This window comes from Quercus suber, unplaced genomic scaffold, assembly GCF_002906115.3.
Source record: "Quercus suber isolate HL8 unplaced genomic scaffold, Cork oak 2.0 scaffold_243, whole genome shotgun sequence".
Taxonomy (NCBI): Eukaryota; Viridiplantae; Streptophyta; class Magnoliopsida; order Fagales; family Fagaceae; genus Quercus; species Quercus suber.
This window is the reverse complement of record NW_027069700.1, coordinates 721589-739199: the sequence shown is the minus strand read 5'-3', so window position 1 is coordinate 739199 and position 17611 is coordinate 721589. Positions and strand designations below refer to the sequence as shown.

The 17611-nt window shown below is 35.9% G+C and overlaps 2 long non-coding RNA genes and 2 pseudogenes across 3 annotated transcripts; 1 reads left to right on the top strand and 3 right to left on the bottom strand.

The window, feature by feature from the left end:
• Nucleotides 1-580: 580 nt before the first annotated feature.
• On the bottom strand, nt 581-15273 carry LOC136070585 (uncharacterized; annotated as a pseudogene).
• LOC136070574 (uncharacterized) lies at nt 1668-5138 on the bottom strand (annotated as a pseudogene).
• LOC112032766 (uncharacterized) lies at nt 7185-8250 on the top strand. Its single transcript, XR_002885128.2, has 3 exons — nt 7185-7364; nt 7525-7577; nt 7928-8250. It is a non-coding gene; the product is annotated as an uncharacterized LOC112032766 (long non-coding RNA).
• LOC136070571 (uncharacterized) lies at nt 8767-10439 on the bottom strand. 2 transcript variants are annotated; one of them, XR_010631802.1, is made up of 4 exons: nt 10200-10439; nt 9589-9683; nt 9206-9267; nt 8767-9048 (listed from the first exon to the last, which is right to left on the bottom strand). It is a non-coding gene; the product is annotated as an uncharacterized LOC136070571 (long non-coding RNA). The 2 variants fall into 2 exon arrangements; XR_010631801.1 differs by lacking the exon at nt 9589-9683.
• Nucleotides 15274-17611: the final 2338 nt, after the last annotated feature.

The following is a 17611-nucleotide window of genomic DNA, read 5'->3' as shown; positions in this document are numbered from 1 at the left end:
TAATCTACTGCCAAGAGAATATATATATTACCAAAAGATTGGGGAAAAGGTCCCATGAAGTCAATTCCCCAACAATCAAAAGCTTCCATCTTAAGGGTAGGGGACATTGGCATCATGTTCCTACATGTGATACGCCCTAACTTTTGGCACTCTATACACCTCTTACAGAAGTTGTAAGTGTGCTTAAACATAGTAGGCCAATAAAATCCACATTGCAAGACTTTTGCAGCGGTTTTTCTCATAGAAAAGTGGCCACCACAAGCTTCTGAATGGAAAAATTTTATAACATTATGGGTCTCACTATTAGGAATGCATCTTCTCAAGATTTGATCAGGGAAATATTTAAACAAATAAGGATCATCCCAATAAAAGTTTCTTACCTCAACAAAGAATTTTCACCTATCTTGCGCGGTCTAGTACTCAAGAATGGCACTCATGACTAGGTAATTCACTATATGTGCATACCATGGCAGCTTAGTAATAGCATAGAGTTGCTCACCTGGGAATGAGTCCCAAATAGGCATTTCTTTTAGTCCCTCATCAAAAGTAAGTTGGGATAAATGATCTGCCTCTACATTCTCTACTCCTTTCTTATCTTTAATCTCAATGTTGAATTCCTGCAAGAGTAAATCCAACGTATTAATCGCAACTTAGCATCCTTCTTAGAAAGAAGGTATTTAAGGGTGGCATGATCTGTAAAAACAACAATGGAAGCACCAATCAAATATGAGCGAAATTTATCTAGTGCAAATACTATAGCTAGTAACTCTTTTTCTGTGATGGTGTAGTTCATTTGTGCACTATTTAGAGTTCGACTAGCATAGTATATCACATAAGGCTTTTTATCTTTCCTTTGTCCAGGGACTGCCCTCATTGCATAATCACTAGCATCACACATGATTTCAAATGGTAGAGACCAATTTAGGGCTTGCATTATAGGGGTAGGCGAAAGCATGTGGACTGGCTTTTTGAAGGCTGCTTCACACTCTTCTGTCCACTCAAAATTGGACTCCTTAGGTAGGAGATTACAAAGAGGTCTAGATATATAACTAAAATTCTTTATAAATCTCCTATTGAAGCCAGCATGCCCTAAAAGGGATCCAACATCTTTTAGTGTCTTAGAGGTAGGTAGATTAAGAATTAAGTCTATTTTAGCTTTGTCGACCTCTATGCCTCTAGAAGACACTACATGTCCAAGAACAATTCCTGAAGTGACCAAAAAATGACACTTTTCCCAATTAAGAACTAAGCCTTTTTCTTCACAACGGGCTAAAACCAATTTTAAGTTATTAAGATAGTCATCAAAAGAGTCACCAAAGACAGACATGTCATCTATAAACACTTCCAAAAATTTCTCAACCATATCACTAAAAATACCAACCATGCATCTTTGAAAAGTGGCTGGTGCATTACATAGCCCAAATGGCATTCTTTGAAAGGTTAAGGTACCAAAAGGGCAAGTGAAAGTGGTCTTTCCCTGATCTTTTAAGGCAATCTCTATCTAGTAATAGCCTGAATAGCCATCTAGGAAGCAATAGAACATATAGCCAGCTACCCTTTCCATATTTGGTCAATGAAAGGTAAAGGGAAGTGGTCTTTTCTAGTTACAGCATTAAGCTTCCTATAGTGTACACACATTCTCCAACCTGTAACTAATCAGGTTGGGATCATTCATTGTTTTCATTCTTGACCACATTCATTCCAGACTTCTTAGGAACCACCTGTGTCGGGCTTACCCACTTACTATCAGAAATAAGGTATATGATACCTGCATCCAACAATTTAATTACCTCATTTTTAACAACATCTTTCATTGTTGGGTTAAGTCGATGTTGGGATTCTCTAGAAGTCTTACAATCATCCTCTAGGTAAATTTTATGTGTGTAAATCAATGGGCTAATGCCCTTGATATCAGCTATGTCCATCCTAGGGCTAATTTGTATTCTCTTAAAACATTCAACAACTTACCTTCCTGTTCCTCATATAATGCAGAAGAAATAACTACAGGAAAAGTTTCCCCTGGACTCAAATATGCATACTGTGAGAATGCTTTTTTTTCTTAACACACAAGCCCAAGTAGAGACAAGGATCTCTTGCCCAAATGCTTGTTGTTTTGGTGGACTGGGCTTGGTTCACCGCAGCTAAATGGGGCTGATTACGAACCAAGTTGTGCGCAAGTCACATAAAGCTCCTCAAGATGAAAAATGCAATTCCTCCTAAGCAATAAAACACCATTATAAGTGTTTTAGTCTCGTAAAATGACCATTTACTCTTACGAAATAAGTAAAATAAGTGTTCATAATATTCACAATGAGAAGGAGATTGAAATAGAGTATTTAAGGCTTATCTTTTATTGTATAAACATTTAAAAGAGTTCCTTCACTTGGTACCCTGGGGCGTACTGTCGTGGGATCTCGGGCATACTGTCGTGGGATCCCGAGATGTACTAGGCCTGTAAGAACCCAGAATACTAGTTCTCTAAACTATATGATCTTTTCCCATATTTATTATGCAATAGAGTTTTGTCCTTTCCCTTTACCTCTATGGGTGCTACATAAAAACACACTATACAATACACATATTTTCAAATAATTGTTAGTTTCTTAGATTAGGATATACATTTTAATACATATACATATATGTAAATGAGTTTCATGAGAATGATTCAGCCATGAGGATCTTGGCCCCAATTCTCACAGGTTTAGTGCTTTTGCACAAGACTTGTGGGATTTGGAACTCAAGTCCGAGTGGATTTGCTTGGGCTTTGCCTTCCACGATAGTTAGGTGAGAAGGATTTTAGCAAGAAACAATAAAGGAAGACAACGTAATAAAGAAATACACCAAATAATTGTTAGAGATTCTCAAATCAATATGAGGTATTTCATTATTTTTCTTGATTGTGGATTACAGTGTGCTCACTAAGACATGATACAAGGTACAAATTAACTTAAAAATTGCAGACTTTGATGGCTCTTCAAACCTCTAAGACTTTCAAAATTTGAATTCTTTCGAATCCAAGTATGTGCTATAGTGGCTATTTTCTAGGATACCGAGAGACAATCCTCTGTTTTTCTTTGGGTTTTACAGAGTTCTTTCTATGGCTCTGTTGTGATATCTTTTCTCAGATCAAAGTGGTGATGAATGAATGTCCCTCAACATGGGTTTTCTCTTCTTTTTATAGTGCGACTCTAGGGCTCCAAGGTACTAGTGATTTCTCTCTTTTGCCCCTCATAGCTCGTACTGTGTCAGTTACGCAGGGGTTGGTCCTCTCCTTTTTTCTCATAATTTCTTCCTTTTGGTCCGACCAAGCTGAAAGCTCTTAGTTAACGTTCTATTCCAAGGTCCCTTCAGGTCGTTGATTCTAGCTATTTTGGCCCTCTTCACTTTTTCAGCTTTTGGCTGCCTTCCATCCTTGTCATTTTTCCCAAATAATTGGAATCTTTTATTGCTGGGTTGAAAGCTCCTCCCCAGCCACTTCTACTTATGGTTTTCTCATTCTTGGTTCCTTGAGGTGCAGCTCTTTTGTTCATGAATGTTTGCTTTACACTTTCTGACGCATGACTGGGCGCTTGAGACCTGTTTGTCCTTCATCCTTTATGCTTTGAGCCTTATCAATCTTACTTAGAGCATGTTGTGCGTCCCGAGGATCCTGAGCCTCTAGCAGCCTCTGGGGATCCCGGCCCAGTTCTTTCACTGGAATTTGCTGGACTTTTTAATGGCCTTTTTTGCTGGAAATCTGAACATACATAGGGCCTTGATGTCGATTCTTCTTGCTGCATAAATTGGGCCTTCTTTATTTTTTATGGAATGGGCTTTGTTGTGAAATTTTGGACCTCAACACATACTTAAGACCACTGGGTAGTGTCTTAAATTCTAGCTGTGGTGCCTCTTCACTTAAAGGCACAGGCTTTTTGTCACTCTTTGGTAGCTCCTCAAAGCAAGGTCTCCATCTTTCATTAATTGCCATCACCTGTTGTTCTTCCAAAACCTGTGAGGAATCCAACAAAGAACAATTTAAGATAAATGAATATCACTTTTTAAATAATGAGAATTAACAAAATTATTAAGAAAAGCTTCAAGTGGATAAAAAAAAAAAAACAATTCTTATTAAACTTTTCTTGAACCACCGCCTCAATGAGGTTCACATAAGCACAGTCATCATCCTCATGTGGTAGTTTAGCCACATGAAATATGTTTAGCTCCAAAGTCATGGAACCAAAAGTGAGTTGCATCCTTCCATTTATGCAATTAATTAAGGCATTAGCTATGGCAATGAAAGATCTACCCAAAATAATAGGGGTATGAGCACTAGGATGTAAAATAGGTTGGTAATCTATAACAATAAAATCAACTAGATAATAAAAGCGTTCAATTTTGACCAACACATCCTCAACCATCCCCCTTGGTTCCTTACAGAGCAGTCAGCTAGCTATAAAGTTACTGAAGTAGGTTTTAACTCACCAAATCCAAGTTTTTGATATACATTGAAAGGGATCAAATTAACACTTGTCCCAAGATCTAGCAATGAATGCTCCATGATGAAATCTCCAATAGTACAAGAGATCATAGGACAACCTGGATCCTTATACTTTGGTGGGGTCTTATGTTGAATAACTGCACTTACCTGTTCTGTTAGGAATGCGGTCTTTTTCACATGATGCTTTTCTCTTGATGGTGCATAGGTCCTTAATTACCTTAGCATATGCAGACACTTGCTTGATAACATGCAATAATGACAAATTTATCTTGACTTGATGCAAATGCTCTAATATCTCAGATGCGGTGTCTAATTTCCTAGATAATTTTATGGCTTGTGGAAATGGTGGAGGGATTGGGCATTGTTCAATGTCATCAAGCCCAAGTGACTTAGTTTCATTCTTCTCTTCTTCAGCTAAGGTCTCTTTAGATTTCTTAGTTATTAAAGGAGAACTTTTATCAATCTCTTTACCACTCCTCAAAGTGGTCACAGCTTTTACTTCATCATGTTTATCCTTAAAGCCAATTTTTAGATTTTGATTGATGGGATTGGGTTAAGTTTAGGAAGGAAACTTCCCTCTCTCTATTCCACTCAATGAATTTCTAAGCCTAGTTATATGACTCTTGGTCTCTCTCACCTCTTCATCTAGCCTAGTGAACATGGATTAGAACTTTTGATTTTGCTCACTTTGCCTTTGAATGAAAGTACTAAGTGCATCCTCCAAGGAAGGTCTAGATGATGATGCATGTGGTGAATTAAAATTCCTTGGAGTAGGAGGATTCAACACATTGTCACTCTTATAACTCAAATACGGAGGATATTCTAGCCTTTTACCCTTAATTTTTTTAAAAATTAGCAATAGGCCCCTGTTTGCAAACTATATAGGGGCATGCCCTTGTTTCGATACTCGATTACCTTAAAATCGAGTTTCAATTAAATACTCAATTCGTAGAAAATCGAGTTATGCTTGATCAAACTTATAAAAAAAAAAAAAAAAAATTGCATGGAACTCGAGTTTTAGGAAATCGAGTTCCATGCAAAAATTTTTTATAAGTGTGATAGCTCCATATTTAGGGAGCCTTATAGTGGCTTTTTAAGCCTTATAGTGACGTTTTTAAGCTCTAAAGCGGCGTTTTTCTGCAAATTTTTTTTATAAGTGTTGAGTACCCAGGTTCAGGGAATCTTATAGTGGCGTTTTTAAGCCCGATAGTGACGTTTTAAGCTCGATAATGACATTTTTAAGCCCTATAATGGTGTTTTTATGCAAATTTTAGGTTCAGGGAGCCCTATAGTGGCGTTTTTAAGCCCTATAGTGGCGTTTTTAAGCCCTATAGTGGCGTTTTAATGCCTTATAGCGGCGCTTTTTTTTTTTTTTTTTTTTTTTTTTTATCTTTCCTTTGTCCAGGGACTGCCCTCATTGCATAATCACTAGCATCACACATGATTTCAAATGGTAGAGACCAATTTAGGGCTTGCATTATAGGGGTAGGCGAAAGCATGTGGACTGGCTTTTTGAAGGCTGCTTCACACTCTTCTGTCCACTCAAAATTGGACTCCTTAGGTAGGAGATTACAAAGAGGTCTAGATATATAACTAAAATTCTTTATAAATCTCCTATTGAAGCCAGCATGCCCTAAAAGGGATCCAACATCTTTTAGTGTCTTAGGGGTAGGTAGATTAAGAATTAAGTCTATTTTAGCTTTGTCGACCTCTATGCCTCTAGAAGACACTACATGTCCAAGAACAATTCCTGAAGTGACCAAAAAATGACACTTTTCCCAATTAAGAACTAAGCCTTTTTCTTCACAACGGGCTAAAACCAATTTTAAGTTATTAAGATAGTCATCAAAAGAGTCACCAAAGACAGACATGTCATCTATAAACACTTCCAAAAATTTCTCAACCATATCACTAAAAATACCAACCATGCATCTTTGAAAAGTGGCTGGTGCATTACATAGCCCAAATGGCATTCTTTGAAAGGTTAAGGTACCAAAAGGGCAAGTGAAAGTGGTCTTTCCCTGATCTTTTAAGGCAATCTCTATCTAGTAATAGCCTGAATAGCCATCTAGGAAGCAATAGAACATATAGCCAGCTACCCTTTCCAATATTTGGTCAATGAAAGGTAAAGGGAAGTGGTCTTTTCTAGTTAAAGCGTTAAGCTTCCTATAGTCTACACACATTCTCCAACCTGTAACTAATCAGGTTGGGATCATTCATTGTTTTCATTCTTGACCACATTCATTCCAGACTTCTTAGGAACCACCTGTGTCGGGCTTACCCACTTACTATCAGAAATAAGGTATATGATACCTGCATCCAACAATTTAATTACCTCATTTTTAACAACATCTTTCATTGTTGGGTTAAGTCGATGTTGGGATTTTCTAGAAGTCTTACAATCATCCTCTAGGTAAATTTTAGGCGAAACTACAATATTGGTCCCTCAAGTTTACCTTGTGTGCGTAATTGGTCCCTCAAATTTCAACTGAGTACAATTAGTCCCTCAAGTTTAAAAAATGAGTTGTATCAGTCCTTTTACTAACTTCTGTTAGTAATGTTACTTACGTGTCTAACAGAATAATAACTTAACATTTTTTAAATGACATGACATTTTTAAATTAAAAAAAATTACAATATTTAATTTCCAAGTAAGATTTTAGTGGCCCGGTTGGAATCAAATTTTAAATTATAACCCGGTTACAAATTAAACACATTCTAATTTTTGTTTCACACAAACGCAAGACAGCGCCAGAGAGAGAAAGGGGAAAGAGAGATTGATGCCTGACGCGACGCCGCCTCCCTCTGACCTGCCGCCGGTGGAGACCTAAGCCTTAGCCGCCACCGGCGACAGCCCAAACGTTACCAGTTGTGAATGATAACACAGGTTTGGCATTGAATTCTCTACTTTTATTTAGATATTGCCAACTTGATCAAGATGTTCTGATATGATATCTTACTTAGGATTATTGAAGATTTGTCAATATCTAAATATTCCCTTACTGTTTTGTTGATTGTTGTCACATAATGTTCACCGACTCTTGTAGGAGGCTAAGGATCATGAAGGGCTCTGAGGCAATTATTTCTATTTGTTAAATGGGTAAGATTAATTCTTTTTCTCGTTTCCCTTGTTAATTTCGTTTTCTAAGTCGATTTGATTTGTGGGTATTTTTTGTTTTTGTTTTTTTGGAGTTTAGGTGTGTTTGAAATTTTTGCTGTTGATGTCAATGCCCGTTGTGACTTGGGGTTGGATCATGAATAAAATTGCAGTATATTCTTTGATATTTGTGATTTGGTCTGCACTTTTTTTTCCTAACTGATTGACGAATGCAAGCTTCACTTTTTTATGAGTATGGAATATTCTTAGATGTTTCTTATGCACACCAGTATAATGCAAATGAGTTATAATAATGTACATCAGGTATTACACTTTTTCCTTTGCTTGTGCAGTTTTGGAATATCAGTAGAGACAATGGCTGCTGCAAGTGAGACATCCAGAAGAATTATAGAATTTTATAAGAATGCACAACTGCAAAAGTGAACGACATTTGTTGTGGTTAAATGTGCAAAAGTGAAGGTGCTTTTGGAGATAAATGTGTATTTTGAAGTGGATGGAATACTTAGATATTTTTTTTGTTATCGTTTGAAATAGTTCATGGATTACTACTATTTGGAACAATTTGATGAATAGGTTATTTAATGTTACTATTTTGAACATGTTAATCGGTGCAATTTAATATGATTTTTATTAGAAACCTTGTCAAATTATGCAGTTGGCTAGTCTTTCATTTAAAATTGATCAGTTGTTTAGATATATTGTTATGCCTTGGAATGGTTTAATTTGCAAGACTCTTGTATGGAAGAGCATATTGGACAAAACTGTGGCAATCAGATTTCAAATATACCGAATCCAATTTGGTACAAAACTGCAGTGAAATCATTATTGTCTTGACTGAGATTTATACTTTGATGGTCTCATATTTCAAAGAAGGCAGAGTTTTTATTGAACTTTGCTTTAATCAACAAATTTGCGGTTTTACACGTTGTACCTCTATTTTAGAGTTTCACAATTCTCTTAGATTCCACCTCTGCTGTAAATCAGGGATTTTTAGTTACAATGCTGAAAAATGTCACCAAAGAAAGGATTCTTGAATACCAAGGAGAGCTGAAACTGGTAAGTTCAATTTGCATAATTTTCTGAAATTTTCGTTGTGATAAGGGTACTAAAATTTTTAGTATCTCTAATTTTCCATAAAAAGTCAGTGAAATTACAAATATCAAGCAATCCATTTACACATCACTTTTGAGTTCAGAGATACATATATAAAAACAAAAGAAATTATATAATAATCCATGTCTCTAGTTAAAATCTTCTACCTTACATGAAAATTTTCCAGTCTCTTAACTACACAAAAGCTAATACATATCAAAGACAAATAGAGATTTCTAAAATAGAATACCAAACTTCAAATTCTTTCAAAGCTTTTGATATCCAGGAAACACCTCCCTTTGGTCTTTGTTAATACTTCCACTTTAGTTACGGTTCTTACACTTCTCCATGGCCCCTGGAGCTGCAATCAAAGCATATTTCTTAGATCATTTTGAATGTACATTTTCACTATAGAGACAAAAATTGACGATTACGCTGACAACAAGTCCATGATGTTCAATCACACTATATATTAAGCTGACAAATTATCACATTGAATATATTATGATAACACATACCTAGTCCAATTGCCTCTGAGCCCTTCATGATCCTTAGCCTCCTACAAGAGTCGGTGAACATTCTGTGACAACAATTAACAAAACAATAAGGGAATATATTCATGGTAGAAAATCACAAATCTTCAATAATCCAAAGTAATATATCATATTAGAACATCTAGATCAAGTTGGCAATATCTAAATAAAAGTACAGAATTCAATGCCAAACCTGTGTTAACATTCACAACTGGTAACATTTGGATAATCATACAAAAATAACAAATATACAATTTTTAACACAAATAACAAATTTAAAGGCACTGCTTTTAAATATTAATCCTTCTTGAAGCTGAATTGGTTTGACTAATAATTCATGAACAGTTTTTTAGAGGACATAATATTACTTGCACATTGTGAGAATTAGCAGCTTGACTTTTTCAGGATTATGACAGTGATGAGGTATTCTCAATCCAAGATGATCGCATCATGCACTTGCTGCCTGCATTTTACCAGGATATGACAGTGAGGGTGTACTCTAAGAAGCCTGAACTGGTTTGTGGAAAATAAAGACATTGATTTTGCTAAGTCATTCATTCAACTTTCAACTGAAGACTTATGGAATGAAAGCACAGGTTCATTCAACTCTTGACTCAAAGAAACAGCGCCAGAGATAGCATAAGGAACATGCCTCACATAGCCAAACCAAGATAAAAAAAAAAAAAAAAAAATTCCATAAAAAATTTAAAAATAAAATAAACACTTACTAAAAGAAAAGAAACATAAGAGGACTATGACAACCAATAGTAAAACTAGTAAAAAAAAAACAGTCCTTTCATTTGTTTTGACTTTAATCTATCTAAATCTATTGGAGCACTAACAACGTTGTTGTTGTTAAATTCACCAAGTCCGAATCTTATGGTCACCAAACTATGATACAAATTATCCTAAAAACTTTGGATCTAAATCTTACATGGACCTAAATTGAGGTGAGATATCATAGGAAAAAGTGCAATACCTGAGAGGGGAGAAGGGAGGCGGGTCAGTGGTTGTGCGAGGGGAAGATGGAGGCAGGTCAGTGGTTGTGCGAGAGAAGCAGGGACGCCGGTCAGTGGCTGTCGCCGGCGGCGGCTAGGGCTTGGGTCTCCACTGACGGCGGGTCAGAGTGAGTCTAAGGCTTTGGGTCTCCACCACCAGCGGCTAGGGTTTGTCCCCTTTCTCTCTCTGGCGCCGGCGTGCGTTTGGGTGAAACAAAAATTAGAATGGGTTTAATTTGTAACCGGGTTATAATTTAAAATTTGATTTCAACCGGGTCACTAAAATCTTACGTGGAAATTAGATATTGTAATTTTTTAATTTAAAAATGTCATGTCATTTAAAAAAATGTCAAGTCATTATTTTGTTAGCCACGTAAATAACATTATTAACAGAAGTTAGTAAAAGGATTAATACAACTCATTTTTTAAACTTAAGGGACCAATTGTGCTTAGTTGAAACTTAAGGGACCAATTGCGCACACAGAGTAAACTTGAGGGACCAATATTGTAGTTTTGCCTAAATTTTATGTGTGTAAATCAATGGGCTAATGCCCTTGATATCAGCCATGTCCATCCTAGGGCTAATTTGTATTCTCTTAAAACATTCAACAACTTACCTTCCTGTTCCTCATATAATACAGAAGAAATAACTACAAGAAAAGTTTCCCCTGGACTCAAATATGCATACTGTGAGAGTGCTTTTTTTTCTTAACACACAAGCCCAAGTAGAGACAAGGATCTCTTGCCCAAATGCTTGTTGTTTTGGTGGACTGGGCTTGGTTCACCGCAGCTAAATGGGGCTGATTATGAATCAAGTTGTGCGCAAGTCACATAAAACTCCTCAAGATGAAAAATGCAATTCCTCCTAAGCAATAAAATACCATTATAAGTGTTTTAGTCTCGTAAAATGACCATTTACTCTTACGAAATAAGTAAAATAGGTGTTCATAATATTCACAATGAGAAGGAGATTGAAATAGAGTATTTAAGGCTTATCTTTTATTGTATAAACATTTAAAAGAGTTCCTTCACTTGGTACCCTGGGGCGTACTGTCGTGGGATCTCGGGCATACTGTCTTGGGATCCCGAGATATACTAGGCCTGTAAGAACCTAGAATACTGGTTCTCTAAACTATATGATCTTTTCCCATATTTATTATGATATACTAGGCCTGTAAGAACCTAGAATACTGGTTCTCTAAACTATATGATCTTTTCCCATATTTATTATGCAATAGAGCTTTGTCCTTTCCCTTTACCTCTATGGGTGCTACATAAAAACACACTATACAATACACATATTTTCAAATAATTGTTAGTTTCTTAGATTAGGATATACATTTTAATACATATACATATATGTAAATGAGTTTCATGAGAATGATTTAGCCATGAGGATCTTGGCCCCAATTCTCACAGGTTTAGTGCTTTTGCACAAGACTTATGGGATTTGGAACTCAAGTCCGAGTGGATTTGCTTGGGCTTTGCCTTCCACGATAGTTAGGTGAGAAGGATTTTAGCAAGAAACAGTAAAGGAAGACAACGTAATAAAGAAATACACCAAATAATTGTTAGAGATTCTCAAATCAATATGAGGTATTTCATTATTTCTCTTGATTGTGGATTACAGTGTGCTCACTAAGACATGATACAAGGTACAAATTAACTTAAAAATTGCAGACTTTGATGGCTCTTCAAACCTCTAAGACTTTCAAAATTTGAATCCTTTCGAATCCAAGTATGTGCTATAGTGGCTATTTTCTAGGATACCGAGAGACAGTCCTCTGTTTTTCTTTGGGTTTTACAGAGTTCTTTCTATGGCTCTGTTGTGATATCTTTTCTCAGATCAAAGTGGTGATGAATGAATGTCCCTCAACATGGGTTTTCTCTTCCTTTTATAGTGCGACTCTAGGGCTCCAAGGTACTAGTGATTTCTCTCTTTTGCCCCTCAGAGCTCATACTGTGTCAGTTACGTAGGGGCTGGTCCTCTCCTTTTTTCTCATAATTTCTTCCTTTTGGTCCGACCAAGCTGAAAGCCCTTCGTTAACGTTCTATTCCAAGGTCCCTTTAGGTCGTTAATTCTAGCTATTTTGGCCCTCTTCACTTTTTCAGCTTTTGGCTGCCTTCCATCATTGTCATTTTTCCCAAATAATTGGAATCTTTTATTGCTGGGTTGAAAGCTCCTCCCCAGCCACTTCTACTTATAGTTTTCTCATTCTTGGTTCCTTGAGGTGCAGCTCTTTTGTTCATGAATGTTTGCTTTACACTTTCTGACGCATGACTGGGCGCTTGAGACCTGTTTGTCCTTCATCCTTTATGCTTTGAGCCTTATCAATTTTACTTAGAGCATGTTGTGCGTCCCGAGGATCCTGAGCCTCTAGCAGCCTCTGGGGATCTCGGCCTAGTTCTTTCATTGGAATTTGCTGGACTTTTTAATGGCATTTTTTGCTGGAAATCTGAACATACATAGGGCCTTGATGTCGATTCTTCTTGCTGCATAAATTGGGCCTTCTTTATTTTTTATGGAATGGGCTTTGTTATGAAATTTTGGACCTCAACACATACTTAAGACCACTGGGTAGTGTCTTAAATTCTAGTTGTGGTGCCTCTTCACTTAAAGGCACAGGCTTTTTGTCACTCTTTGGTAGCTCCTCAAAGCAAGGTCTCCATCTTTCATTAATTGCCATCACCTGTTGTTCTTCCAAAACCTGTGAGGAATCCAACAAAGAACAATTTAAGATAAATGAATATCACTTTTTAAATAATGAGAATCAACAAAATTATTAAGAAAAGCTTCAAGTGGATAAAAAAAAAAAAAATTATTATTAAACTTTTCTTGAACCACCGCCTCAATGAGGTTCACATAAGCACAGTCATCATCCTCATGTGGTAGTTTAGCCACATGAAATATGTTTAGCTCCAAAGTCATGGAACCAAAAGTGGGTTGCATCCTTCCATTTATGCAATTAATTATGGCATTAGCTATGGCAAGGAAAGATCTACCCAAAATAATAGGGGTATGAGCACTAGGATGTAAAATAGGTTGGTTATCTATAACAATAAAATCAACTAGATAATAAAAGCGTTGAATTTTGACCAACACATCCTCAACCATCCCCCTTGGTTCCTTACAGAGCAGTCAGCTAGCTATAAAGTTACTGAAGTAGGTTTTAACTCACCAAATCCAAGTTTTTGATATACATTGAAAGGGATCAAATTAACACTTGTCCCAAGATCTAGCAATGAATGCTCCATGATGAAATCTCCAATAGTACAAGAGATCGTAGGACAACCTGGATCCTTATACTTTGGTGGGGTCTTATGTTGAATAACTGCACTTACCTGTTCTGTTAGGAATGCGGTCTTTTTCACATGATGCTTTTCTCTTGATGGTGCATAGGTCCTTAATTACCTTAGCATATGCAGACACTTGCTTGATAACATGCAATAATGGCAAATTTATCTTGACTTGATGCAAATGCTCTAATATCTCAGATGCGGTGTCTAATTTCCTAGATAATTTTATGGCTTGTGGAAATGGTGGAGGGATTGGGCATTGTTCAATGTCATCAAGCCCAAGTGACTTAGTTTCATTCTTCTCTTCTTCAGCTAAGGTCTCTTTAGATTTCTTAGTTATTAAAGGAGAACTTTTATCAATCTCTTTACCACTCCTCAAAGTGGTCACAGCTTTTACTTCATCATGTTTATCCTTAAAGCCAATTTTTAGATTTTGATTGATGGAATTGGGTTAAGTTTAGGAAGGAAACTTCCCTCTCTCTGTTCCACTCAAGGAATTTGTAAGCCTAGTTATATGACTCTTGGTCTCTCTCACCTCTTCATCTAGCCTAGTGAACATGGATTAGAACTTTTGATTTTGCTCACTTTGCCTTTGAATGAAAGTACTAAGTGCATCCTCCAAGGAAGGTCTAGATGATGATGATGCATGTGGTGAATTAAAATTCCTTGGAGTAGGAGGATTCAACACATTGTCACTCTTATAACTCAAATACGGAGGATATTCTAGCCTTTTACCCTTAATTTTTTTAAAAATTGGCAATAGGCCCCTGTTTGCAAACTATATAGGGGCATGCCCTTGTTTTGATACTCGATTACCTTAAAATCGAGTTTCAATTAAATACTCAATTCGTAGAAAATCGAGTTATGCCTGATCAAACTTATAAAAAAAAAAAAATTGCATGGAACTCGAGTTTTAGGAAATCGAGTTCCATGCAAAATTTTTTTATAAGTGTGATAGCTCCATATTTATGGAGCCCTATAGTGGCTTTTTAAGCCTTATAGTGACGTTTTTAAGCTCTATAGTGGCGTTTTTCTGCAAATACTTTTTATAAGTGTTGAGTACCCAGGTTCAGGGAACCTTATAGTGGTGTTTTTAAGCCCGATAGTGACGTTTTAAGCTCGATAGTGACATTTTTAAGCCCTATAATGGTGTTTTTCTGCAAATTTTAGGTTCAGGGAGCCCTATAGTGGCGTTTTTAAGCCCTCTAGTGACGTTTTAATGCCTTATAGCGGCGCTTTTTTTTTTTAGTTTGATCAGGCATAACTTGATTTTCTACGAATCGATTATTTCATTGAAACTCGATTTTAAGGTAATCGAGTATTGAAACAGGGGCATATCCCTATTTAGTTTCGAAATAGGGGCAAATTGCTAAATTAAAAAAAAAAAAATTAGGGCAAAATGCTAGAATTCCCCAAATACGGATGGTTTCACATATTTGGGTTATAATTGTTAGAATATGAAGAATTATTTGGCCAATATGAATTAAATGCATGTACTTGTTCTTCTGGCACATTTAAGAATAATGAAAGTGATGCACATTCATTTCTAGCATGGTTTACCTCATGACAGATTTTACATACCTCCATTGGGTCCTCTCTAAAGGTAGCACTAACACTCTTACTTCCTTTCATTTTGAGTGCCTCTATTTCTTTAGTTAACATGCTGATTTTTGCACTCATGTTATCATCTTCCCTCAACTTGAAAACACTTCCACTAGAAGTGGTAGTGTTAGTTCTAGTCCTATTAGTGGAGTCCATAAGGTTAGGTATAAATTTTGTGCATAGAAATTACTTAGTACCTCTTCAAAAGCTCTAACATGGACATAAGGATTTTCATTTTCTTGTCCCTTAAAGTCAGGACGTATTGCTAATAAACCTTGTTTCAATTCTACATGTGCTGCATTAGGTGGAAACATGATGCATGAAGGAACAAAATTTTGTGTGGGATGCAACAATTCATACATAGTTCTTCTATTCTCATCAAGATTATTATGTGTTTCGTCACACATGATTAATGAAGAAGGCAAAGGTGTGTCAAAAAGATTACCAAAGTAAGTCTCAAAATTTTCTAATCTGCCTCTCTTGTTTTTAACCCAAATGCTCATGAAACAATGAATGCACAATAAAATAAAATAAAATAAAAATAATAAAAACAAAATAAGGAAAAAAAAGGGAACGAAGTTATCAATAGAAGAATTTCCACTAGTTGTGCTTTGCTCCCAAAAATTGCCCTTAAACACGCAGCAGCTCCCCAGCAATGACGCCAAAATTGCTTGCTCACTCTCAAGTGCAAGAGATCGTAGCAATATAATTCTCGGAGTACCAAGGTTGAACCATAAGGAGTACGGTAAATTCAAAGACAATATAATTAAACAACAATTTTGGTTAAGAGGAAAAGTACTTTTTCTTCGTGATTGTTAACAAGAATAATAATAAAAGCTGATTTAAATCAATAATGTAAATACCAGGGTTTCGAGGTGTTTCCTTTTATCAATATCAAATTATTTGTGATCTAAGAAAATATATTTTTCATAATTGATTGTTCTTAAACAATTAAAAATCTATGATTCAGTTATACTAAGACAATTCAAGAAAGCATAATAACCTGGATTAATAATGCGGTTAGAATAGATTTCAGAAAAACCCATTCACTTTAAAACTTGATTTCTATTTGAAACTGTTAGAAATTCATCTAAACAATAATAAAAACATGGAAGAACTAATACATCAACAGAAATCTAATTGAACAATCAAATATGTTGTCTAATATCTTAGAAAGAATCACATTGAATATTCATACTGTATAGAAGAAACATAACCCCTAGCCCTAGCAAAGAGTTTAGGCTGCCATTAGAGAAAGGAAAATACAAGGTTTTTCTCTCCAAAATTCGTGCTTCACAGCCTCCATTCAAAACCCTAACGTCAAAGTGTCCAAAGAAAAATAAAACTTTTACAATTTTAATTTTCGTCCAGATTTACAGCAATAACTTGTTAGTTAATTTCGGCCATAAAAAATTTTGAATTTCGAAAAACTCAAAACTGAAAAGTTGTAGATATTTAAGTCATGGTTCCAACTCATCTAGCCTTGTGTTAATTGGATTTTTGAAAAGAGAGATATGCCCAAAATACTAATCAGTACTCAAATCTGATTTTTCCTTTTCAGATTCTACCTCTTTAATTCATTTCCTTATTTGAAACTTCCAAACATGGAAGACGATCCAAGCACTTCAACTGCACCTCCGTAGACATTTAAGTATAGTCCTTTAGCTCCACTTTAATTCTAGTTTGACCTTTATTCTCTCACAAATTCCTATAAACTCATCTTTTTCACATGATTTCTTGAAAGTAGAAAATTATATGCAATGAATGACATCTTATTCAAGAAATTATGTAAAGATAAATAATAGGGACTAATGCAAATCATGGCTTGATTATATAAATTAAGTATAGTAATAAGGAGATAATGCCCACATAAATATATAACAAGTATACATTTTAAGGAGTTATCACAAAGACAGCAACAATTTACTCTCTCCTTTTTATTTTCTTCTCCATGCACAACTCTCTCTTGGCTGTCTTCTTTTTTCTCTAGGTGGCTCCCTCTTGACTAATCTCTCTTCTTTTTCTTTCTTGTACAACTTCCTCTTTCTTTGCTCTTGCACATACTCTCTTTGAGTCTTCTCGAAGGCAACAATACCTTGTTCTCTCATTCCTCTTGCGTTCCTCCTAAGCGAAAATCCTTTTTCTCTCTCTTGGTTTCACGCTCTATTTTCCCTCTTCCCATAGGTAGGACCCTTGGGCCGAAACCAAAGCCAAAGCCATCAAATTCTTTGTAGTATTGTCTATTTATAAAACTCTTTTGCTATTCCCTCTTGAACTAGGAATACATCACATCTTTAACAAGGAATCTATTCCATCTTGGACTAGGAATACATTACCTCTTTAACAAGGAATAGACTTCCTTCCACACCAAGGAATAGTCTTTCCTTCTACAACAAGAAAACACAAATTAATTTTTTCTTCTTCAACTAGGAAACCTAATTGACTTTCCAAGTCACAATTGGAATTTGAGGCAATTTCTCAACATTTGTTAGCA